Source organism: Camelus bactrianus, chromosome 12 (genome assembly GCF_048773025.1).
Source record: "Camelus bactrianus isolate YW-2024 breed Bactrian camel chromosome 12, ASM4877302v1, whole genome shotgun sequence".
NCBI classification, from domain to species: Eukaryota; Metazoa; Chordata; class Mammalia; order Artiodactyla; family Camelidae; genus Camelus; species Camelus bactrianus.
Genome location: NC_133550.1, coordinates 108,415 through 135,455, shown reverse-complemented (window position 1 = coordinate 135,455; position 27,041 = coordinate 108,415). Strand labels below are relative to the sequence as shown.

At 40.6% G+C, this 27,041-nt stretch overlaps 1 protein-coding gene across 30 annotated transcripts in view; it reads right to left on the bottom strand.

Annotated features, from left to right (window-relative positions):
• Positions 1 to 27,041, bottom strand: part of LOC141579332 (uncharacterized) — a 147,208-nt gene that overhangs the window by 18,678 nt on the left and 101,489 nt on the right. For 26 of the 30 annotated variants that reach the window (XR_012510491.1, XR_012510493.1, XR_012510483.1 and 23 more), the window contains 4 exons: positions 15,333 to 15,518; positions 12,630 to 12,854; positions 6,316 to 6,515; positions 5,890 to 6,013 (listed from right to left, as the gene is read on the bottom strand). The gene's annotated coding sequence lies outside the window, so the exon portion shown is untranslated. Of the gene's footprint in view, positions 1 to 3,917; positions 4,079 to 5,889; positions 6,014 to 6,315; positions 6,516 to 12,629; positions 12,855 to 15,332; positions 15,519 to 27,041 lie in introns of all 30 variants that reach the window. The other 4 variants (XR_012510472.1, XR_012510478.1, XR_012510482.1 and 1 more) reach the window with 4 other exon arrangements.

Genomic DNA, 27,041 nt, shown 5'->3' with positions numbered 1-27,041 from the left:
TCATTTGGCATGTTAAATAACACGGTATTGTCAAATGAATAATAAATCTTCTAAGGTTATATTGTATGAGAAAATATTATTAATATAGATATTGTAGAAATTATATGGACTCCCTAAAATTCTGGTATATCTGAAATGTTACCAGTGATAATTCTGGGTATACTGACCAGGTTTCTTTATCGATTATAGTGTAACGGTGTTTAACCATGATTTTAAATCTTTTGTCATTTATAGACAGTTAATGGTTGTCTTCTGATGGTTTTGCAAAATGCTTGCTCTTCAAGATTTATTGATTTCTAATAAATTTCAAACTATAGCAGTGAACTCAACTGGGTAAGAAATTTTAAATTTCCAATGAAAACTGTGATTAAAAGAATTAGTTACATGGGACTGAGTAAACTGGTGAATATGTTTATAAATTTTGATTTTGTTTAAAATACTACTGGCTTTTAACCTGTTTCCCAGACATAAAGAATCTCTTCTCTTTAAGCTAGCTATATTCAAAGCAATTTGATAAATTATACCTATGTAATCAGACTTGGAACAGTTATCTTTTCTCTCTATCTGATCCCTCAATAGACTAAAAACTCTTAGGTCCCCAGTGGCTCTATCAGACAAATGAGGAAGATCATCTCCTAACAGATATAGGAATCTCAAGGTATTTTAAGGATTTTAAAGAGAAAAGAATTTACCTAAATTTGTAAGGCAGAAATCCATGACAAGCCGTTGACGGGTCTTTCCTGGCCTTAGCAAACATTATTAACATTCTACCTTGAGACTCCTAATTAAAAGTTCCAACACAGCCAATTTAAAAAAGCCTATATGATCAAATAATCAGACAACATGTAAATAAATTAATCTTGACATGGCTTTATTTGAGAAAAATAGGGTAACTTTAGAGAGAAAAAAGATTATATTTTAGTGGATATTAAAATCTAGTTTTGTTAATTGACGTCCGTATTTACTAACACACTTCCCAATCATTCCTTGCTGTTATGTCACATTGCTGTACAGTTTAACTGAATTATTAATAGGATACTCTAGCTTTGTTTCTGAAGCTTACTAATCTATCCTTGGGTAAAGTTCCAATGCCCCATGACCTGCAGCCAGGGGATTATACAAACTGGAACAGGCATGACTTAAAGAACTGTCTCCAACCTGAATGGAAGGACCCTTTATCAGGTACTCTTAAATAGACCATACACACCAAAGCTGAAGGAAACGGACTTTCGGGTTCATTTCCTATCAGAAATAGCCCCTGCAATGCACTGGCCTATAGAGCACTTCTCACCTTAAAACAATGCCCAAATGGAGAAAAAGCTACCAGGCCAGAATGAGAAGAAGACGATATCTGAGGTAGACAGCTGACCCAATACACCATACCAGGGCTGCATAAAAATTACTGTGATAATTTCTCCTACCTTTGATTATGAACTACTCCTATTGTTAAGTTTATGGTAAATTACCTATGTCTAGTACTTCTGTGTTACCTTGGTGGGTTTCCCTACTCCAAGGCTCTAACTAGATAGCCCTCAGAAACGTTATTCTAAAAAGAAATTATAGTTCTGTTTAGGCCTCTGTTGATCTTACAAGGTGGGAGACCTCACCTGACCAATTAATACCTGCTCTGAGACTGACCATAAATATGAACTTTCTCATAAGATCACTCAAACTCAATCAGAAACACAAGCAAAATTTTAACCCCAAAATACAACTTCCCGACTATTAAATTCTTAATTGTGACTTTATTAACGTTACTAGCTGTATTACTTATATCCTGTCTATTTTATAAAATTGTCTGTTACATTTCCCAAAGTGTAACTAGGCCTACAAAATTGATGATGGCTAAACATCTTGAAGAAATAGATAAAATTTATAACCCTGAATAAAGTAATTGTAATAGTGTGATTCTAGGTATGGCAATGAGCAATGAAGGGAAAACACTTCCTGGATCATAACAAACAAGTAAGACAGGTGATCCAGAGAATTTTTAGTATCAACAGGGCCTGATAAAAAACTAACACCTTGAATGGCAACTCAGAAGATTCTTCACCTGAACTAGGATTGAGCCATCCTAGCACCATGGGACAAAATTGGTCATGAAATGTCTCTCAAAATATTGGCAGAATTTAGGACCAAGGGGGAGCACTGTGAATGAAAATACTGCAACCATGTCAGTAAACAAAGAATGCTGAAACCAAGTCATCAGCTGCTGCTGCCACCCCCAGCGAGTGCATGCCTGCAGCCCAGCCTCTCAGCCACTCACAGTGGTGCCCTCTGAGCGGAATCAGAGTAAGAAAGGACAGGATACTGGCCTTAGATAGCTAGGTACTTGCCAAAGGGATGAATTCAATGACACAAATGTTTGCTTACTCCCATACATAGAAAAGCACTAAATACTTGATCTTGAGATATCTGGTTTTCTTTAGATAACAAGCAATATTTTATTGTTCCAACTACCTGTTCTTTATTGTAAAACTTCTATATATCCTAGCTCCTCCCCTACCTCTTGGGAGCAGTCCCTCAGAGTGATCTGAGAGGTTGCCATCCCGGCTCGAGTCCTCCAGCCAAATAAAACATAACTCTTAACATTTAGGCTGAACGTTTATTTCAATGAAGTCCCAGAATAGACACAACTCATCAATTCTGTAATGGAACACACTGGATCAGGAAACAAAAGCGTGTTTTAGTCTGGAAAAACTACGGTTTCCTCTTTTTTCCTGTCATTATACAATCCCACCAGAACTCATTAATTTGCTGTCTGCTCATCTGGCAACCAAACTCAGAGAAGAGTCAACTCAGCAGAGTGCTTTACTCGGGAGAACACCCCGCAGCAGCACTGCAGGCTACCTGCCTTCCCACACGCTCTGCTGACCCTTTGTGTCCTCCGTGAAAACCAGGACAACAGAGCTGTTCCCAAAAGCTGCGAAGTCCCACAAGTTAAATAAATCATTTTATTTTATACGATATTTTACGTATATACCAATCTCTGAAAACAGCTTTACTAGAAGCCCAAATCTTCAGCATCAATCTGGAAAGGCAAATCCGGTCCGCAAGGGAAAATAAGACTTAAGACGAAGCTAAGGCTTCCAAAGTACTCTCCACGACCTAAGGCCTCCAAAGTCCCCTGCAGGACCTTCAACCAAACTGCCTGCAGGCCTGCAGCTGCAGGCGGCAACATGTCTGCTTTTAAAGCAACCCCTTCCTGCCCTCGGGCACTACAATGTCCCTCTATGCCCTCCCTTCTCAGGGTAAGAGCAGCCGCTGCAGAACCTCACAGGGCAGCACTGACAGGACTGGACAAAGAGGATCAGAGCAAAACTAAGCCTTCTGATGACACGAGCTTGTCACTCTGTCACTTTACAGATGAAGATATATATATAGAGAGGCGGGGTGATCTTGCTCAAAGTCACACAGCTAATAAGTGGCAAAGTCTATAACTCTGTTCTTCCCTCCGGCGTGACGCCCCAGCTGGGACGCCCACAGGGTTCTCTCGTGCCTGCCTGACCAGTCCTTTACTGGCATTCATAAAACACCACAGCGTCTGACCCTAGCCTAATTTTTCAGCATCTTTTCCCTGCAGTCTGGCAGGAACAAGCGGTTCGGGCCATTGTATGACTTCTGGCTCCCAGAAGCCTCCGTGCTCAGGCTGGTCTTGCCTGTGCATCCAGCACCCTGCTCAGAGGCTCTTCCTCCCCTGCAGGAGGACGTTTCCCCTCTCCGCATGACATCCCCTCAGGGAAGCCCTCTTCTCTCCCTCAGCTCAGCAGGTGTCCCAGGCCACATCCCGAGCTGCCCCATTAGGACTGCGCGTGCCCAGGTTTGCTAGTCAGACCAGCAGCCTCAGAGCCAGGGATTATGCCCGGGTCACCCTGCAAACCTACTGCCCGCCTCACAGCCCCCAGCCAGCAGGTCACCTTGAAGTAGCAGCAAGTGCCCCACCCAATCCCGAAGTCTCTTCATTTGCCAGCACCGCTGATGACTGGTCTCCAAACTTTGGTCAGTTTTGCACAAAACAGCAGCTTCCACTGTGAAGCAGGGGGTTTTCTCTTCTGCTCCCCATCCTTACTGGAAACGTCTAGGGAAATGAAAAGGCCTTTTCTTAACCCTTTTCTGATGACACCCTCCCACCCACAATACTCACATGCTCAAGAGATTTGGGTCTACCTGATTTTGTTTCCCTTACGCTAAGGGGCTCAAAACACTGCGGGAATCTTTCTCTTTTGAGGGTATTTTTACTCAGTTTATCGGCTTTAATCTGTTTTTGTCTCTCTCTTCAATATCCCTAGAAGTTGCCACTTCTTATTCCCTTCAGCAGCCTCCCTCCCAACATCTAGTCTAGGAAATCAGCTGTGATGAGGGGCCGGGGGGAAGTCACAGAAGATGCAACTAAGGCACAGAGAGGTGACTTAATTTGCCCGAGAAGATCAGCTTCAAGCCCCAACAATGTGTGTCACGTCCCTCTGTTTAACTCTTATGCTAAGCAAGCGATCTATTTGTAGATTATGGTTATAAACAGATGAGGTATGAAATACATACAAGGACACACATCAACTCTAAGATGTTCATTATCTCCACTATTTTGTTTCTATTTATTTTATTTCTATTAAAAAAACATTAAGAACCTCTGCAGTCAATATAGCAAAATGTTACTGGGCTTTAAATACAGAATATAGAGGTTTTAAGTGTGTCATTACTCATCCTTATTTGTATGTTCACAAGACAAAGTGATTTGAAAGTCTCTCTCCCCTCCCCCTACTCACTACTGGCTCTCACCTGAGCTTCCAAACCACACATATAACAGCCTTTCACTTTACCCACAGCTGTACTCATCAGTTATCCCCCAGAAATCCCTCTACAGCTTTCCCTCCTCAGGGCACAACAGGACCATCATTTACCTCATTAATCCACCCAGAAACCTGTTCCTTCCTCCATCCTACCTTCACAGACAGCATTCATCCTTTCCTTTTTACCATCTAAACATGCCTTCAATCTGTTCGCTTTTACACACTGACCGTCCAACCGGTCAAGGGGAAGCCACCAACACTGCCCATATGGACTCACGAGTCTCCCAAGTGGCCCCAAAGCCACTCTCCCCTACTTCAGACAAATGGGATTCTGTCACTCCCACGCTTTTAGGACTGATTTCAAACCCACTGTTCTTAGAAGAAAGTCAAGTTCTTCACCTGATGAAGGTCTTTGCCATCAAATTGTCAGCTCAGGGAGGGGAGGACACGCCCTCTCCCCTAGGACCCGCCCTCTGGCAGAGCATCAGCATGGGAGGACCTGCTGAGCTACACCAGCCTGTATTCTAAACCTGGTCTTGAGTTCTTAGCAAACTGCTTCACTTATCCATACAAATCCAAGGTAGATTAGAAAGATTTTAGATGTTGAGCTAGACTATTGATTTGGGGATTTTGCACTAGCAACCTGCAAGTACATGTTCTAATGATTCTGTCTTCTTAAAACCACACCCAGATTTAAGTAGTATTTGTGGAATGTCTTCGGAGTAAAAGGGACTGTACTTTTACAGACTTTATGTTTTATACCATGAACAACGCTGACAGGGTCACAAAAGGAACCGCCTCACAAGTGACAGAAGACAGATGAGAGGCATATAGCAACAGGTCACAAAGATGGTAAGAGCAAAGTTGTTTCTCCAACCCCCCAAAAAATTTTTGAAAGAACCGAAAACTCTGAATTTTGAAAGTAAAATACTATCATATAAAGAAATAAAATAATCCTCTTCATCAGGGATTCAAGATCTGACTCCAGAATTTTTAGCATGCCATATTGAATCCAAGCACAGAAAAATCACATGGACTAGTGGTGAGTAAGTTCCAGGAAAACTGCAGTAATTCCTCCACTTGTAAAAGGACATAAACTCACCTGTCGAATATGAAAGTAAACCGCATTCTGGAGAAATTCGGAAGCTCCCAGGCTCCGCTTCTGGATGGCAAGGACATGGACAGCTTCGAAGCATGCTTCTAACTCAGTCACCAGCATTCTTACACTGCAGGGGGAAACGGAGGCCCTCAGTCAAGAGCAGAGGTGTTCCTGTCGTGTCTCGCAGGCCGTGCCTCGGGGACTCATTGCCCTGCAGCAGCCCGGCCCCAGGCGAGGACCCGCAGCATGGCCCACCCAACCAGGAGGTGCACTGTGCTTGAGAAAGCCCATCCCCGATGGGGGCAAGAGTGGCTGGTGGGTTTGAGTGAACATATAAATGCCCATAGAAATATGCCTGCATTCATTCAAGTGATACAAACAACAGTAGCAGGCTATTTAACAAAATTTCAACTGTCAGTGGAAATTTACCATTCCTTTCCACTTGTCCCCTGCACTCTGAGACAGGCTTAGGCTCTCTCACACAGGCAGCTCTGATGCAATAGTTGTGAAGTCGTTTTACTTTGCTGCAAGTGTCATCGCTCCCCGTGTGGCTGTGACTGTCGTCTCTTAACACAGTCAGATGTCTTCCTGAATCTCTCCCTGCGTTCCTTGCTCCTGCTCCTCAGATCCTAAGATAAAGGGCAAGTGAAGACACATGACCAGAAAAGGCACCGTGGACTTGAACGAAGTCCTCAGTGATCCCCTAGGTGAGTGCTGCCCACCCCTTAACTTCGATTCTCAAGATTCTGCCCAGGGTGACATCCAGACAGGAGAGCGTCCTGGGCCAATTAAAATCTGTGTGACTTGGGCCCTGGGACAGGTGCAGGAGCTGGTTCCAGAGCCGTGCCCTTCCCCACCTCTGCTCCCCTCTCTCCCAAGTACCCACTGCCAAGCACCCAGGTTCCCTGATATTCTGTCCTTCTCTTCTAATCTAATCTAAGCCCTTTTCCTCTTCCTTTATTCCCTAATTATCACCAGCTGTAGTGGTTTTTCAGTCACAGTATCTGAAAAAATTTCCGGCAGCTGAAAAAGAGGTCTCCAGATGTCAATGCCCATATGCTGGTTCCTGAAGAGAGCCCCTGGTTATGGGGTCCCTCACCAACACCCACGGGGCATCAGACATGTTGCAGAGTCGACCACACCAACAAGAGTTTGCTGTGACCCCAATGCCCGCGCAGCATCCCTGCTCTCATAAATGTATTTGGCCCACTTATCCGTTACTAAGAAGCAAAAGTAAAAAAATTGCTCATGTTTCTTACTAAAATTATTTATGTGGTGGAAAAAGAAATTATAATAGAAAAGAATAAATTTGACTGCATGTTAGATCTGTTCCTTTGGCTTTAAACCTTTGCTGTTTTCTAGGCTCAGACTTTGTAAGAGAAAGTTGCCTTTAGCCTGAAATATCCAGGAAAGCCTATTCTCCGGGCTCTGAGCTTTCACGATGTTAACTCTTCTGCACTTATGTTGAGATGGCAAGTTGCAAAATAGAAAATCAACTTTGGTTTTTTTTGGAGGTTTTTGAGTGGCACCATGATTTGACCCACGTGGACAGCTGCAAGAACAAAGAATTCCAAGGAGAAACAATTCGTACCGCAAGAAGTTTGCAACAACCAACCACATCCCCGCCCCTTTTTAGTATAAAAGCGGACTGATTTCTGACTTGGGGGAGACGGTTCTCCAGTATGTCATTCAGCCATTTTCTGGGTCTGACAGCTTTTCAAATAAAGTCACTATTCCTTGCTCCAACACCTCAATCTCCCGATTTATTAGCCTGTCATACAGCAAGCAGTACGAGTTTCGACTTGGTAACAAGATGACTGCATTGGAGGTAGTATGTCTCCACTCTTTCCTCGTTTCCAATATGTAACATGCACATCATTTATGATCTAGTGCAAATAATTCATCAAAGACAACCACAAAAAGAAACTACACTCACCTAGCTATCAACACTGAAGTCAAAACCTATCAATTTTATATGCTGTTTAACAACACAACTAAAAAACCTAACATAGGGAATTGATTCCACAGAAATAAAATTATTTCTACTCCTTCAAAACCTTTTTATCTTTTCTATTTTATTTTGTTTTGCATGTTGAAAAGAAAATAAATGACAAATCATTTTATTTCACGTATTTTGTTATAGCTACATAATTTAAATACTACAAAGATATTTAAATTGCAATAAAAAATTGTTCATATATTGTACAAAGATATATACACAATCAATGTGGATAAGGAAAAGAATGTAGTTTTACTAAAAATCCGCTGCACATCCAATCTTTTACAAGCATATCCTGGAATATAAGCTCTATGATCCAGGGGTCCCCCACCTGCATTCTCACTGCTGAGTCCCTCAGTAATCTTCTACCAAGGCACCAGCATAGAACCACGCAATCAGTATTTTAGGTATAAATGAGGGAATTAGCTCATTCAATTCTAAAACAAAAACCCTAAAATAAATACTGAACTTATTTACAGATAAAGAAAATTGGACACAAACAAGTACAGTTTTTTCCCCAAGTTCACAAAGCTAATAACTGGTAAAGGCAAGATTTGAACTCATCTGTCTGATTCTAAAAACTAAGGTGGAAAACCCTTTCGACTGGGGAGGGTCCAGCAGCACAGCCTATCACCCTATCTTTGTTCAGATCTAGCCTTAGACAGCCTGAGACAGCACCCCATTCCTATGGAACTTGAGGGCAAATGATAACAATAAGGATTTTATATCCAGTAGTTTCTTAGGTATCATTTATATAAACTGTCAGCAAGACAGCAGAAAAACTCTGGGAAATATGAGTGGGTCCAGGGCTTTTTGCTGATTAGAAACTCAGTCTTTCAGGACAGAGTGACCTTCCCATGAGAGGCCACATGGACCTAAACTAAAGGCAGCTGAGCAGTGAAAACTAGCAAGACCCTGGAAATCAAGCAAGAAGGATCCCTGCCATCTCCCGCCCTGTTGCCACTTCATCCACTTGGACACGAAGACAGAAGACCCGGGTTCTTGTCCAAGTTACACCATCATGGATTCTCACCCATAAAAAGTTACGACTCTATGCTGTCCTAAGTCCTTTCCAACTCAAATATGTTGACACCAATATCTCAGCAGAATGTCTATGTCTCCACAGCCTCTCTTCTATAAGAATAGTTCTATGGCCACAAAGCAGAAATCCAATTAAAAACCCCATGCACTAAGCAAGGTGAAAGTCTGCGTAAGAGACTTTGCTCTCACGCTCAGTGAATGAAAACTCAGAAAAATTGGTCCTTCTCCCTCAGCAAGTTGTAGGTAGGCTGATTGTGTGTGTGGGTGGGTGTGCGTGTGTGTGTGTAAATCAAATACAATGACGTCTGGGATCTCTACAGATTTTTTTAAGTTACTTTCATTTCATGAGGATGAGACACCCTTTAAAGTAATTTTAATCTAGTGTTCTGAGAGGGTCTCAGGATCTTTTGGTGGAGGAGGGGAAAGGAAAGGAGGAAAGAAGTAAATGAAGCAAAGGAGTAAGATTACTGCAAGTGAAAGGCAAGGCATTAATTTTGTTCCTAATTGCATCACAAATTACGGACTGGCTTTGCCCCGATGTCCTGTCGAGCACTGAGTTGCAGATGAAGAGGTGACAGCCCATTTCTCACTGAGCTTGTGACTGTACGTGGCATCTTATAGAAACAAATCATTTATCCTGATCAAACACTCTAGCAGCAGGCCGTAATTCTTCTATTTTGAGAGATAAGAAAATAGGAGTTCAAAGAGGGTAGATAACTTGTCAAAAGTCAGAGGACCAGTAAATAAGAGAGGATGAATTCAAACTCAGATCTGAATGCAGAGTCTGATCTTCCCACTCCCAGGACTGGAAAATCCTTAACACACAGACTCCCCAGCTCCCCTGCAGTTTTCCTGGCACCAAGCATTTCCCATGGCGATGGACTCCAGTTCTCACAGACACAGCGCTCTGTGCAGCCAATGAGCTTGATCAGACCTTGATCATCTACCTGCCACGCCTACCAGGCTTCACCATACAGGTAGGAAAGCTGGCTTTCAAGTGCATACAAAGCCACCCCTGGTCTAACCTGGGCACTTCTGGGGCTTCTCCAGCCTAAAGGCAGCCATGAAAGTGCTCACAGTTTGTACATGAGCCACACTACCTCTCTCCATCTGTCTCCACACCTATACTTCTTAGCTATGACCATTTTGATAATATTGGAAACAAATTTTTAAAAACACAAAAGAAAGGATCCTGGAACAATTAGTACTTACAATTTTAAATGATTTGTTACAAAGTGAGTATTTACAAACCGAATCTGCCTTCCTAGGTGTCAGTTTAAACAGTTAAAAAATATAATAGCAAAAAATTCTCACTTACAAAATTAACAAAAACATCAACAATAATCTGGAAAAAACTCAAAATTAATGCCCATGTTGTACATGGAGAAAACTACAGGACTGTACTGAGGGGTAAATAAGAGGTGTGAATGTAGAGACATCAACAAATTACATAGAGGAAAACAGTTTTGTAAATATGGAAGTTCTCCTAAAAATAATTCAAAACTTAATAAAATTCCCATGAATACTCTTATCTGACTTTTTTTTAACTTGAACAAAATATTTTAGAATTCTTCAGGAATAATAAAATCATAATAATAGCCAAGAAATTTTGGGATGGAAGAAAAGAACAAAAAAAAAATTCACACTGTCAGATAATAATTAATTTTTACAATATGTAAAATATAGCGTTGGAGTAAGGAAGTAAGATTGACAGAAATAAAGCATGAGCTCAAAAAGAGACTCTAGTCTACATAAGTATTTTATACATGTGGGATTTCAAATCAAAGAGCAATGTATGAATTCGATAATTGTCCTGGGACAATCAGAGAATCACCTGGAAAGAACAAATTCTATTCCTGTCATAATGACCACAAAAAAAATTACAGATAGTGATGTAAATATTAAAATACTAATAACAGCAAATACAACTCTTTGCTCAAATTAATTCAACTTCCCCTCACTATAACAAGTACTATTATCATCTCCATCTTAGACATTAAATAAACCTACATAAGAGATTTATACCATTATAAGAAAGTATTTCTAAGAATAATAACAAAGATAAAACCCAAAAGGAAGACATTTACTATCTTAAGAATATTTTGAGCCACAACAAAAATAAACCTACTGGACAAAATGAAACGAAAGAAATGACAAGGAAAAACTCTGTGATAGATGTTGATGAAGACAATGGATTAATGTTCATAACATACAAAGAGCTGTCACAAAGCAAAAAGAAGCTTCCTCACTTAAATTTGTGCAAAGGACAAAATGGATCATTCACTTTTCAAAAGTCAGATGGCTAATCAGTGAAAAATGCTCAATACCTCACTGGTCATCAAATGCAAACTAAAACAATGAAAAAGCACTTTTGCTCATCTTATTGGTAAATATTTTTAAAAGATATTGTAGCTAGTGTCCATCTGTGGGAGAAAAAACTGTGAGCGACCTTTTTGGAGGATGACATGTCAATGGATATGTAAACTCTGAAAAACGTGTGTACACACTGATTCAACCCCACTTCTAGGAATCGTTTCATTTAGAAAAAAACTCAGTTCAAATAGATGTACTGTTTACACTGGTGGGAAGAAAAGCTGAAGTGAAATCATATCCAGCAATAGAGAATTGGTTACATAAGTAATTCTACATTTTTCATTCCACATTGGAGAAGGAATTTCTAGTCACTTGAAAGTAGCCTGTGATGAACGTAAATGTCACATCCAGGGACTAAATTTCCAGAAGAATTAACTAAAGGCATGCTCATACAAGATCACAGGAATGTCTGTTAAAGAAAGATGCCAGTAAAACATCCTTTCTGACAGTGGAAAATGGAGAAAACTTAAGTGTCCACCATCAAGACAATGATGCGGTAAATCACGGCGAGTTGTGTGCACTGAGGGGGCCGGCGTTTCCCCGTGGCCCAGGGCCTTGTCCACAGCACTCTCCCACCAAAGGTGTCCTTGCACAAGAGACCACACCTGCATATCAGGAGACCCCTCCAGTCTATCTGAAAGGACCGGGTGAGTCTGGAGTGGGAGGACGTCTATGATATACCCCTGAGTGAATAAAGCGAGCTGCAGAAAACATATAGTATGGCCTTATTTTTCAAAAAAGCATATATACACACATATACATAGATTTCTCATATGTATGTATGTATGTATGGGTATATATATATATGTCATAGGCATAAAGGTCATGAAATATATACACCACATTGGCAACAGCTTTTACACTCAGGAAATAAGGGGAAGGGAGGTAGGGCTCTTTCGGTACCACCACAGGTCTCTTTTCAGTATTTCAGTTAAGTACACTTGGAATTTAAAAGTTTATTTAAGCCCGAAGTAAAATGGACGATGCCTCCACAAGACATAATGCTATACTGGTCATTAAAAATCATACCAGGGGAGATAGAATATTGTAGAAAAACATGTAATAAGCCGAATGGAAAATGGAGGTCTCCACACAGTAAACAAGCACAGAGTGCTCACTGGTTTTTATGACATAGCTGATACACACTGATGAAAAGAACAGAAAGAAGATGTTAAAGTTTTAATTATTATTTCTGAGTAGTGGGAACTGGATAGCCTTTTTTGTCCCTTTTTTCAGACTTATTATATTAAATATACATTATTTTTCATCTGAAAAATGCATTTTTAGATGTGTAGTACCACACATTGGAGAATAATACACGAGTACTTACAGAAACAAATAACTAGGAAACACCGCAGCAGCGCCACACAATGTAGAACGGGCGATCCTGATTAACACCGTGCAGTTACATAAGGACCCAAAAAGTGAGAGCACCTGATGTAACAGGGCGGGGACCCCTTCTATTTGTCACTTGTGTCTTCAGGGCTGAGGCAGTTCTGAGCATGGCCAGTGTCAGTGTTGGTGTCTGGATGGATGCCACTGGATGTGAGGGCACCTGCAAGCCGAGAGGAAGAACAGAAATCATCCTCTGCCTTTTCTGTCTTGTTTCTTTGTTACTTTAAAAGAGAGGCATAAATAAGATAAACTGTGTATCTTCCCTACTGAAATTTCAGTAATGAAACCGTTTTCAAAGTGTTCACAACTTATACTCCGCCTATAACCGTCTTTTCATCAAAGCTTCATATTTATTAAATGTTAATTAACCCAGTGAATTAAGTCCCTGTTGAAACCTTCTACTAAAGAACATGAAATGCACTATGTGAAAGGACCAAGCCTGCAGTGACTAGCTTGGCTGTCTTGAAGGCAGTGCAGTCAGCCCCCAACATCCCGTGGCTCTGAGCTCCTGATGCTGCTAAGAGAGCACGCTGCCGCCTCAGATGGAAAGAAAGTGTGAAAGCATTTCCTGAAATCTACAGCACTGCCAAAACATAACTGACAAATCCCAGGCTCCTTTGAAGCTGTCATTTTCGGTTTCTGGCCAACCCCCGTCAATGAGCAGAACCACCCCATTCCCGAGCAATGGCACTCACTTGGTAAGGAGTTTTGGAGAAATTTCCAGGTATAGAATGTAACCAACTATACATAGAACTCTGACATAAGAAACAATGCAATACCCTGATTTTGGAAGACATTCAAAATATTCCCCTAAGCCTTTGTAGCTGGAAAGGTTGGGCTTCTCATGAGCCACTTATTTATTTCACAGCCAGTGAGCATCTCCCACAAACCCTGTTAGCCTGTGTCTGCTGGGAGCATCATGTACACTCTTGCTGTCGATCTTATAAGTCACAGGGCAGAGGCGTGTGTCTCACGGTTGCAACCCTCACACAGGCTCGCCTCCTAGCCTCACACTTTGAACTTGGCCCCATTTTCTTACCTGTTTATTTGGTATCTGTTCTTCTGTAAGCTGCCTATAATGCTTTTTGGAACAAGTCAGAAGAATGAGTGGGTAGATAAATGGACAGATGGACAGATGAGAGATGGGCAGACCGAAAGAGAGACTCCAAGAAAAGGGGAACAAATAAAAGTTCCTGTGCAAAACCCTCTTCTAGTCAGGGAAGGAAACCACCACGGAGAAGAGTGAAGAGGCAGGTAGCTTAGGACTGTTTCCTGGATTCCATGAAAAGTCACACCAAGAGATGAGAGGGTAGAACTATAAATAATAAAAGAAAAAATCACACATGCTTGAAAAATATATCTACAATATGTACTTTCTAAAGAATAGATTCAAATCAGCAGGGCTCAATACCGCAATCCTTGGGTATTTACAGAAATGAGAATCTCATCTCCAAACCACAAGGCATCCCTTCGGAGCACTGAGAGTCTACACGGGGCTGTTATAAAGCCGTCACTGCAAAAGCTATGCTCTCCTGCACTTAGGAGGAACGAGCAGTTGTGCACGCGTGACAGTTACACCCCACAGCACCTCTACGGGGGAAGGAAGCCTAGCGAGCCCCATCACTGCAGGACAGAAAACCAGTCCTGGAGAGCCTAAGCCGTCCTACCAGTTCTCCATCTCACAGTACTGGTCACTCCAGAGCAGGACTCGAACTCGGACACACGTCTGTAAGCACGATATTATCATGCTTTGTGTGATTTTTGTGTGTGTAATACATTTGTTTCTGGCATGAAAGAATATTTAATAAATGATCGGATGTCTTGTCTATCTCATTAGCTCACAATCAATCTTTATACTGTTGAATTGTACTATTTTCCTCTGGAGAACGGAACGGAAAGAGCGGGGGTCAGAATGAGGTGGAGCTCCATTCTTTATCTGGTATCTCATCTCATCCAAGTCCCCAACCAGGGAGAAGGAGACAATGTTCTCTTCATCTTTTAAAGAGAGGGCTCCACTGATGATGACTTACTCAACCCAAAAACCAAGGCTGTGGGAATGGCACATGTAGCAACCAGAGCAGTATCAGATGTAGGAAAGTGAAAAGAGCTCACGGGAGGGCTCAGGGGGTCAGCCTGATTTAATTTCAATCGATAAAAATACGACACTGTAAAAATACTACCATGCAATGGATTTGCTCTTTCTTGACATCTAGCAAGTTTCCACAGCCCACATGAAACATTATCTTGAACCAGTGAAAGGAAGAGTCTACAGACAGGGAAAATCAATGCCACAGGCAGGCTGAAACCCAGGCTGGAGTTTAGAAAGAGAAAGGGCATAGTTAAGAATTGGGGAAAGGCTGGAGGAAAAAATCATCACAAGGACTCTCAAGCATCATCCTACAATCATATAATCATTCATTCAAGAGAGAGTTACTGAGGTCCTATTTTGTGCAAGATTGTACACAAGGCAAAGCAAGAGTTCAGCGACCATTTTGGCAGCAAGGGGCAGGGCTAAAATACACTTCTGATCCCGGTACCTTGCAAACATGTTCTCAGTATAAAGGCAAAGAAAAAAAGTAAAATAATATTCTGTAAACTCAAAGCATTGCTGAAAAAAAATTAAAGAAGACCTAAATACCTGGACAGACACGCCACGTACATTACTGGATCAGAAGACAGTGCTCTTGGAATGGCAGTGCTCCCCAGAGTGATCCGTATATTCTACGTGGTCTCGATCACAATCCCAGCTGGCTCCTCTGCAAAAACTGATTAGCTGCTGTTATAATTCATATGGGAATTCGAGGGTCTCAGTAACCAAAACGATCTTGAAAAAGAAGAACAACATGAGAGGACTTGTAATTCTCAATTTGAAACTTTACAACTTATCTCTAGGTGAGATTAGAGGCCATTTTTAAGTTATTACTGTGTTTATCCTTATTTTCTAAATTCTCTAGAATGAATATAATTGTTATGATAAGGAAAATAAAAAGTAAGGTATCTTTTAAAACATGCACACCGATTCATTCATTGGAAAAAATGTATTTAAACTATAAAGAGGTAAACAAATATCTAGTGAAAAAGGACTACTTAAAAACAAGAGTGCATTTACATTTTTAAGAAATTGAAAACTGAAAAGCACAAACACATCAAGTTTCTAGGGAGACAAATACAACATATTAACACTTATTTTCAAAAATTCTAATTGAGCAATGAAAATTCAAGAAAGGGAAATTCCCGATTGACAGCCAAATGCAAACACAAGGAGAGCAAAGGCCTAGAAATCACAGTTCCTTTAACTCTGCTACTACCTCAGTAGGGGAGGAAATTCCTCACAGAGGAGACAGTGGAATCCCATGCATAAGACAGGATACACAGTACAAACTGCGCTAGAATCGGGGGTGATTTTATTAGAAGAATTCTAAAGTTAGAACATTGCTGAAAAACTATAAATAAACTGACAGACAGATTAAAACACACAATCATATATATTATATAGAAACATATGAAGTCTGCTCCCATGTTGCATAGAAATACAAACATATTTGTTCATTTATGGGCACTGATTACTTTTTCCCAGGTAGAATATTTCAACTAATACAGATAATCAATAATACACCCCTCTTGTCAAATCTACTTGATAAGTTACTCTGCTATGTATTCATAATGTGCCTAAGATAGATCTAAAAGAAGTGAAAAAGATTTTTGTATGATTTCTTGAACAATTCTCAACATTCCAAATTTAATTTTAAAATAGATCTGAGCAGTATTTCTATATTATCTTTTCCCTCGTGAAATGACAAATACAGTCTTTTGTCAAAATTCTGTCCTTACAATGATTCACGAGCACCGTATCCTCACAAAACTGCTGGACAGCAAGTCACTATCCAGACACTGTGACCAAGCAAACGAAACACAAGGAAGACAGTGACCCTATTCTGGAGGGCTTACCGTCTGTGTCAACACAGGGATTTTTATTTGATTGGTTTGATTAGGTAGCAAAATAAAATCAATCAATTATTTTCTTCTTTGAGCATTCTGTAAGTCATGACTCTGCTGCTAGTGTCATGAGCAGGAAAGACTTAAGCAAGACTTGATTAGGTCAAATAGCAACAATCATCACCGGAGAGTGAGTAATAAAGAAGTTAACTGATAGCAATGCTTCTGCCTACATGAGACCTAAAATAAACCAACACTGATCTCTGCAAGGAAAATGAGGAGATGAGGTTCCCAATGAGAAAACAAACAAACAAGAAACCAAAAAAGGAAAGACTTTATCATTAACGATTCCAGGCAGTAGTGGAGCATGGTGGTGAAGAGCACAGATGCTGGGGACAATCATGAGGCTCTGAACTCCCACAGCACTGGGTAGCTTTGACACTGATAAGTCAGTGAAATTTTCTGCATCTCAGCCTCCTATCCATAGACTGGGGACAACAACAGCACCCGTCTCCTAGGACGGTCCTAAGAATTAAATTATTTTATATGTAAATTTTAAACAAAATACCTCAGATTTTAAATATTGCCCCAAAAGCACAAGGAAAAAAGAAAACAGAGATAAATTTGAGTTCATCAAATTTAAAACTTTGCTTCAAAAGACACCATCCAGAAAGTGAAAAAACAACACTCAGGAGAAAATATTTTCAAATAATTTATCTGATTAGGAATTTGTATCTCCAAATAAAAAAGAGCTCCTACAATTCAACAAAAAAGACAACTAAATTAAAAAATGAATAAAGGATCCGAAACGGTATTTTTCAAGGAAAATATACAAATGGCCAATAAGCACAATGAAACGATGTTCAAAATCATTAGCTGTAAGGGAAATCATGTCAAAACCACTAGGAGAAACTGCTTCACACTCACTACATTAGGTTATATTTAAAAAAAGAATAACAAGAACAAATGAGGACACACAGGAATCAGAGATAGCAGCTCTTGCTGGTGAGATGTAACGCTGCGTGGCTACTTTGGAAAACAGCCTGGCAGGACCTCAGAGAGTTGAACAGTTGGTTTCTGAATGACCCAGCAATTCTGCTCTGTGGGCACACACGTAAGAGAACTGAAAACTAATATCCACATAAAAACTCCTAAAGGAATGTTCACGGAGCCATTATTCATCACAGCCAAAAAGAAGAAACAACCAAAATGCCTATCACCTGATGAATGGGTTAAAAGAAGGGCCCATCCATACAGTGGAATATTATTCAGCAATAGCAAAGCATGGAGTACTGACCCAGGCAACAACGTGGACAAACATTGAAAACGTTACTCAGTGTGAAAAGAAGTCAGTCACAATAGATGGTTCCATTTACAAGAATTGACTCGATTTACATGAAATGTTCAGCACAGGCAAATCCACAGAGAGAGAAGAGTGGCTCCCTGGGGCTGGGGGAGGATGGGGAAGATGGGAATGAGTGCTTATGCATACGGGGTTTCCTGTTAGGAGGATGAAAATATTCTAAGATTGACTGGGATGCACAATTCTTGGCATAGAGTAAAAACCGGTGTAAATTTTAATGGGTGAATTGTATTAAAACTGTTAAGAACAAAAGTACCTCGGGCCAGTACCTTCCCATAGAAGATGCAAATTGCTAACTTTTATTACAGGAAGAAGAAACTGCCCTCAGCATGAAAGCAGGAGATCAGCAAATATGAGTTAACCGAAATTGCACAAGAGCAGTTTAGTTGAAACAGTTGCTGAGTGTATACGAAATATTCAGAATGAAGAAAATCAGTTTGACATCAAGATGAAGCATTCTGCTTCAAATGCAGATCAAGGATTCGGCAAGCCCACCTGCTAGAAATAACCAGAGAAAAACCTGGTTCTTAAAACAAGCACCACATCCAACAAGGAAATGGTGGTGAGGAAAGCAGTCAGCCAAAAAACTGGAACAGTTTGCTACAAATAATTTCTCCACTGAAATTCCAAAAATAAAATGAAAGTGATGCAATGCTGCGCTGCCCTCGCGTGAATGGGCTTCCTCCAGTTCTCGACAGTTCTGTAACCCCGAATGAGAGACTCAGGAGAATCAGCATGGCTCCTGGGAGTCCCCAGGTGACTGCCCACCAGCACGCTGACCACCATCACATCTGCCATGGTTGAATTGCAGAGAAGAGACCAACTTCTGAAAGGCAGAGGAAATGTTGGCAAGGGAAAAAATGGCTGCAGTCAGTCCTGGGACAGAGGCCCTGACAGCAGAGGCCAGAAGGCTGCAGGTGAACTGGAGTGGCCCTGGGGAATGAAGGGACCACAAGGGAGCAGATCTCAATTCTCTTCTCTCTCTCCCTTGGGTAGGAGAGATAATGCCTGCATCATTCTCACCTGGAACTGTGGGTTATGGCTGGCAGAAGTCGTACCGACACGGAATGATTATTCAAAACTCTGTGGGAAAAGTCCAGAAAAAGAGAAAGAGTAGGGTGCCAACTCCACGAGCCTCTAAAATGCTCCTATATTTACTGTGTATAACGAAAGTAAAAAGTCATTAACAGTTGTGTGATAGTAAGTAGGAACTTGAGGAAAGACGGGAGGAGACAGAGATTGTAGAATCCACAATGAGTACAAAGGCTTAGTGTATCTTTACGGAAGTCATGGGGTGAGGGGAATAAGATACTTTCTTTAGATATGTGAATTACAAAGCAGACCACGAGACCAGCCAGGTCCTTGTTTTGGGGATAATAGACTATCTAAAAGCACACAAGCCCAGCTTTTATACCTGAGGGCCTGGGTCCTTGCTTTGAAATGAGCAGAGTGCTATCTAAAGCATCAACTATGCAAGCAAAGCATTGTCTCTGCTTTTTAAGGCAAGGAGACAAGAGTGAGGATGCACATGCTCCTGCTTGCAAAGCAGTTACTAAGCACACATTTTTCTTCTGGACATTGACATGCTGCTGGGGTCTGTTACAATTTCTTAACCTAATCTTGGGCTCCCACATGTAACCAATATGGAACCATTATGGAGGACACCCTAGGATAACAAATCCTAGCTCTGTGTCTTTTCCTGCCAGCTTCAGACACTCTAGCAGAATCTAGACACATCCCTGAATAACGATCCCACAGAACCACCCAGACTCTTAACTCCTGGCGCTTGAAACTTAATTTTAGCTCTACACAACTTAACAAAGAAAAGTTTCACAAGTAGAAGATATTACATTCTTTTATATCTCATCCTATGAACTAATTATTCTGATTGCTCTAAGCTGCTTCTAATTGGCAAAGCACCTAATTCTGCAGGTGAATTCAGTACTTTCCACTGGGCATAACTTGCCAGTTTGGGCTCACTGAATTCTATTGTTCAAATACTGATACACTTAATTGATTTCATAGTTCATCAGTTTCAGCCAGGAGGAGAGGGAGTGTCATTCTTTTCCTCAGCCCACCCTCAACTCTTTTCTCATCAGCAACTCAGGCCTCCTGAAATTAAAACAAAGAATTTGTTTCCCTTCTACGCTTTCCACAAACCCAACAGGAAACATCAGCCTGGAGAAAGAATTCAACAAAAATGTTAAAACAAAAATCTGTAAAACCTGAAGCAACTCCATCTCTGAATCATTATACACAATGATATGAAAGTAAGTGTGTCAAGCACAAAACATGCGTGAGCCTGACCACCTGATTTCTATTCTTCAAAGGAAGGAAGGTTTTCATATTTTTTATTATCACTCTTTCTCATTGCTTCTGATTAAGCCAAAAATTAGTTTATGAAATAATTAAGCACTGCAATAACAGATTTTCGCTGTATCAATTACAGAAGGCATTCAGAGGGGATAGGAAAACCCACCTTTGTAAAAAATGTAAAATTTCTTCCCCTTTTAAGAACACATATACAAAATGCAACAGAGAATTCAAATTCTTGTGGAGAGGAGCAAAAGCCACAGAATCAAAGCAAAGTCAATACTATGAGTCAATTCAAAATTCACTAGACAAGCATGCTCAAAGCATTCAAAGAATTTTAAAGGCACACTGCAAACCATTCACTTAATGATCTGCAGGCTAGAGGAAGAATTTCCCTCTTTAACAGACAACAGAAATCAAAAGGGTGCCCCTCCAAACAAAGACGAAAGATCAATCAGGTTTTTAACAGTTCTGATAAATCAGCATGTTCTAAAGAACAAAATTCAGAAATTTTAAACATTCATTCAAACCACAATGAAACAAGCACTTAAGAAAAAAGAAAAAAACCCCAAAGAAACTAAGCACATTGATCATGCACTTGGATCAATGAGAACGTCTTTTACCCTTCGAAGAAAGAACAGGCTATAGCCTTTTACTTGAAAATTAACACTACTTTAAAGATAACTCCTAAAACGGATTTCATCATTCATATTGCCTTGAAAACTCTGAGGCACTTGTATCTGATCAGAAAAGCAATTCTGAGTAATAGTATGTTACAATTCAGCGCCAGTTTGCTTTAGAAGAAAAAAGAAAAGCTACTGTTTCTCAAATCCTGCACAAAGTGTGAAGGGCCTCCCTGCCTCTTTCCCCTCCTGTTTTCAAACCTGATGCTCCCCAACACTTCTGAAACAAGTGTGAGGACCTCGTATTCCCACCAATATGTCAAATGACTAAAGAATATCAATTTACTTGTGTAAATATATGCCTACATCTTGAACTGGAGGAAGAAGGTATCAGAGGGCTACATGGAATTTATTTCTACCTTCCTGAAATCACACACAAACACGTTCACACAGACACAAACACATACACACTGAATTACTGAGCACTTCACAAGCTTAGGAATTCCAACTTCTAGAAGATAACTTTGCAGTTAGTTTAAAATACAAAACTGTCAAGTTTTGAAAGAATTGATCATCTGCTAAATCATCCAAATATCAACGAGACCCAATTTGCCTTCTCTGTAGAATGTAATTTCCAATGATGTCAAAGCAGACCCTAAGAAGTACTGGATCAAAGAATCGTGTTTATCACTAGATATGATCGTTTTTAAACAAGTAAACAGATTCAGAAAGGTATGTCCCAACATTTATTCTTATTGAAATAGCATATGTATTCAATTGTCTATACAGAAAATAGGTCCCATGATGGTGTTTAAGAGCTATTTTGTGTATTGCAATATTTATTTTTAAGTGCAGACAAGGAGGGTGGGTATTACTCAGTTGTAGAGCACCTGCTTAGCATGCACAAATTGTGCTGGCTTCAATCCCCATTAATCCCCCCCCCAAATAGTGCTTATTTAAAAATAAGAAAAAAGTTATAAAAAAAATGCAGACTAAAAACCACTGCAATGTAGAAGCCAGAACTATAATAAAAAACATGTGTTTCTATCGAATACTGACTATATGTCAAACACAGGGACAATGACAAATCACCCCTGACAACCATCACGTGTGGTTCTCAGCAACCCTTCTAAGTAGACACGGATGAGAAGCCCAGCACAGCGGATGAGGAGACGGAGCTCGGAGGAGCCAGGGACACTGACCATCCTGCTCCACGTGACACCACGTCAGCCCAGGACAGGTGCTGACAGAGCTGCATTGAGGGGACATGCAGCTGCGTGGAAACTTTGGGAGCTGGGAGTCCCAGAAAACACGAAAAATTGTTCAGTGAAAAACCAGCTCAAATATATTACACTGTGCCACATCCTTTAAACAGGGAACATGACTGAGATCTTTTTGATGCCTCCGTGTCCTTTATGCCATCATCAGTTATTTGCCCTCTCAGCATGACCAGTGATGATCTGGACACCTTATGAAGTGCACTCAGATGGAAGAGCTTTTAAAGCTGTTTTATGAAGGTTGTAAGACTCTGTCTATGCCTCACACAGGCGGTCATCCATCACTTCTCACCGGTGTGGACGTACCACCTGAAATCACTCCTGTCTGCTTTAAAAATCCCTTCATCTAATCCAGACTTTTCAACAGCAAAGAATCAGCTCAACCACAGACAGTGAACAGCTTTTCACCAAATGGACTCGAACAGCCCATCGGACTACCTGGAAGCCCTTTTCTTCTCTTAAACCCACTTCCGGGTACTTCATCATTTTCTGATTGGTGGACTTGTCCGCTGACTGGCCTACTCAGAGAGCTTACAGCCTCACATACTGGGGTGGGAGAGGAAACTGCTCTTGGGAGAAATCAGTGAGGAAGGCGGACATCCTCGTCAGGACTGCAAGTGTAGAAGTGCCACAACGTGCTCAGAAATTATACCGTCAGCACCCCTGGGCTCCCATGGACTGGTTTCACATTAACCAAACTCACGAGACACTGATGCAAGAAAACCAGAAACTTAACTTATTAATGTAACAGAATATGTGAAACTATCAACAAGACTGAAATATCAGAGTTCAACCATGAGTACAGTTTCTCATCCACGGCCTAATCACGGGCAGGCAGTGACATGGCAACCATGGACAAAGCAGAACAGGAATGGTTTCTAGATTAATTCAATGGACTAAATTTCTGTTATCCCAACAGATCTACTGCCTGGAAAACAATTAACGCTAATCACGGTGCACTCTTCGTGGACAGTGGCTGAGACACGACAGTGAGCACCTGTGTAAATCTCCTTTCCCTGTCCTTATTGGGCAAACTGATGCACAGAGGTACAGAGATCCAGGGATGCAGATACCTCTAAACACCCAAAGCCCATCCCTGGGAGCCTCAAAACCAGACAGCCAGGGTTTAAATACCAGCTCTGCCACTTACTAGCTCTATGACCTTGGCCAACTTACTTACCCTCTGTGTGCCTCAATTTCCACACTGTAAAACTAGGATGAAAATCAAACATTCCTTACTCGATTGTTGAGAAGATTGAAGGATTCATTTCTGTAAAACTCTCAGAAAAGAATGTAGCAAATTATTGGTGCTCTACAAATGTCAATTTAATATTAAAGTGATTTACAAGTCTCCTTTCTAATCATCTTCTATATTTCCTGGCTAGACTAAGTCCCAAAGTAAATCATTATTTCTCCTTTTATAAACACTTGGGGAGCAACCTTCTGTTCCATACCACAGCCTGTTTAAACTGAGGGAGGGGATGCCTTCTCCCCACTCCTCTTGGCCACGGAGAGTGCTTCTCCACACCACAGACCCATGGCCCACAGCTAGCCTTTATCACACTAACAGAGTGAGGTGTGAGTCCAGAGAGACAAGCAGGGTATGTGAAACCGTTCCTTTCCTTCCAGTGCTGGCCACACTTGGGAAGCACACGGGATGCTCAGCTCCATGGCAGGACAGCACTGTGCATGATGGGGCAGATCCTCTCAAGGGAAGGCTCGCTGTGGCCCAAAGCTACCTGGGACAGAGTGAGTCTCTAATTCTGGGACACAGCATCATGACACGCATTTTCCCACAGCCCTGAAGTTCATGGAGAACGTGGCTTCATCAGTAACAAAGAAGACATTTGTTGCCTGCCTACTCTTTTCTGTCATCTCTCAGTTGGCTGCTGGAGACAACATGCATATAAGTATTGGATCCCCTTAGGCCCCAACATATATGAAGTAACAAAAAATTCTTTGGCTTAACGTTCGTTCAGGGCGACTGTGTAACAGTTCTGACTCTTCTGATGCTTAATTATGTTTATAGGAACTATGGAAACTCCTCAAATAACTTTCAGCATAAAACCAGCTTTCCTTATTTTCCTGTTTCTTAGTAATTGCCAAAGACTATAAAATGATGGCTTCACACCAAACAGCAGCTAAAGTTTATGAGCCCTCTTGACATACCCACTGTGGTAAACACTTTACATAATTTCTAATTCTCACAATTCTACAAAGCAGATACCAACGTCCCAATCTCACAGACGAGGGAAAAACTCAGAACGAACTGACTCAGGCTCACGTGGCTCAGTGGCAGCGCGTGCACGCAAACCCAATTCAAAACACTACACCCCTACGTATATGTACCAAATCTCCTACCACCAATTAACACACAGCGGCGGGGTCAATACTCAGGGAACTCAGTACACTTTTCAGCTTTAATGTGCTCCAGAGACCGCTACTAGCTGTTTTATAAATTCCCGGCTCACTGTTTTCTAACACTGGAAGAAAAGTCCGATTTTGCCATTGTTTACACAGCAAGTCTGAGATGTTCACAGCGAGATGACAGAATAAAACTAAGATATAAGCAGAACAATTTTTCCATGTAGACAGACATAATGGACATTGTGCTATTCTGAAGCATCAAGCAAAGATATTAAAACAAAATAACGTTGTTTAAGCCTTCTTTAACAAACAGGAAAATTAAGACGGTAAGAAGGTGCAACAAGCGCCACCTATGGGTAAAAAGACCTTCCAGGTCGCCAAGAAGCATGCAACACAAAAATTGCCTATAGGATCAGAAACGAGAATCAGATAACTAAAAGCTTCTTTAGCACATACTGCACTTTGCTTCGGGGGAAGGGAGGGTAACTCAGTATTTAATCTGATATTGCTAATACTCCTGAATATAAACAAAAGACACAGGCTCATGGAAACTCATATTTGAAGAGGAAAGAATCCAGTCCTGCCACTTCATTTTACAGGAGGGGAGACTGAGACATGGGATCTGTCCTCCTTGCAATCGGTAGCAAATCTCTCCTAGGCCACATGTCTTGCACTATAGCAAAAACGAACAGATCTGTACTAGGCCTATATTCATAAAAGTCGCGCCTGTATTTTTCCGAAAGTAGGTTATCTAAGTATCTTGCAACATACTTCTCAAAAAGCCAGGAAATCATATGTTTGTTGAAGTACAAAAACATTTATTTACATAATAAAACAGCATGAGCTTTATTCTCTCTATTAAAAAAGTTACATGTCAAATCAGTGTTTTGATATTTTAAACCTGTTAAGAGTGCAGGAAAAAAGATCAAAATTTTCTTTAATCACAAAAGAGAGAAGCTTATTCCCTGAAAATTATCAATGTGGATTTTTCTAAACTTAATGCATCTGGTCAGAATCCAACGAATTTAAATGTCTGAGTGGATGGTTACACGGCAACATGACATCTGAGTTCTAACAATACACATTCTGTGTAAATAATCTTCAAGGTCGTCTGCTTAAGGCAATTTAACTACTCCCTGTCTCACTAAAATGATACAGAGTTCATTAAAACTTCATAGTGCACTAAAAAAAATACATGAATCCTTGTTACTTTAAGCCATATTCATATATATCATATACATACATATTAAATATGCATCAGTAATAAGTCACCCTCTTTAGTATTCAGAGTTGATCCTTCTAAAATATCTGCCTTTGTGACAGCACATTTTTACTAAGCACCTCTTGGGTTCTTTGTATACAAGGCTACTAACTCTCACAGTCAGACAAGTTAAACGATATTACTCAAATTTCACAAATGAGGAAATGTACTTAAGCCATGAATACAACTTATATATACATCATCAGGAAAGAAAAGAATAAAGATTTTCTTAAAATATTCACTGACAATCTTTTCTTCCATATTTAGACTACATAAAACAAATTCAGCCTTTGTAAGTATTTCTGTCAATAAGGGCCACTAGAGAAAAGCAAGTAACATCACTAGCAATGGTTGGACTTTCAAAGCCCCCTTCTCTTTTGCACTATAATTATTATTGTTTTGTTTTTAGTGCTTACAGAGCCCTAAAATACATAAAAAATAACTTTTTATGCAACTACCTGAGAATTAAACATCTGTGAAAATGTACAATTTTAATTTATGCCACTCTGTCTCACATTCTCACTGGTGTCTCCCCTTTGAAGCCCTCATCAGGCTGAGATCGCTAAAATCGGCCATTTATGGAGTCACAGGCGTTCCGGTAACCACTCAATGGGAGGCTGATTAGAGCAGCAATTAAGAATGCATCCTGTGCAGCCTGGGTTCCAGCACCGAGCTAGCCACCGCCAGCTGCGTGTGATTTGGGACAAGCTGTTCCATCTATCAATCCCTCAGCTGCAAAAAAGGAGACACTGATACCTACCGTCAAACACCTGCTATGAAGTAAAACATGAGGAAAGCATTTTAGCCTTAGGTAGGTGTCCACTCAGAGCGAGTTTGGTCATTATGATGATGAGGATGTCTATTAATAAATTGAGCTAGACCAAAAAGGAGAAATCACCTTAAAGGAGAAACATTTTAAGCCAATGAGCATTTCCTTTTTGATGGATTGCAGAATATTCTATTCATTTTTTTAAAAAAACCAAGTTTTGTCCATTAATTATAGATTTACAGGTTCATGGACAAGTCTCCAGAAAAAGAATTAGAGGCCTCTAAACTCTGAATACTAAGAAAGAAAAGTTTAAAAAAAATCAGGAGTGAGATTATACCTCATTTGGGAGAGTATGTGCTTAGCATGCATGAGGCCCTCAGTTCAGTCCCCACTAAATCAATTTAAAAACTTTTTTTTTAAGAAATGGAGAATTAAAGC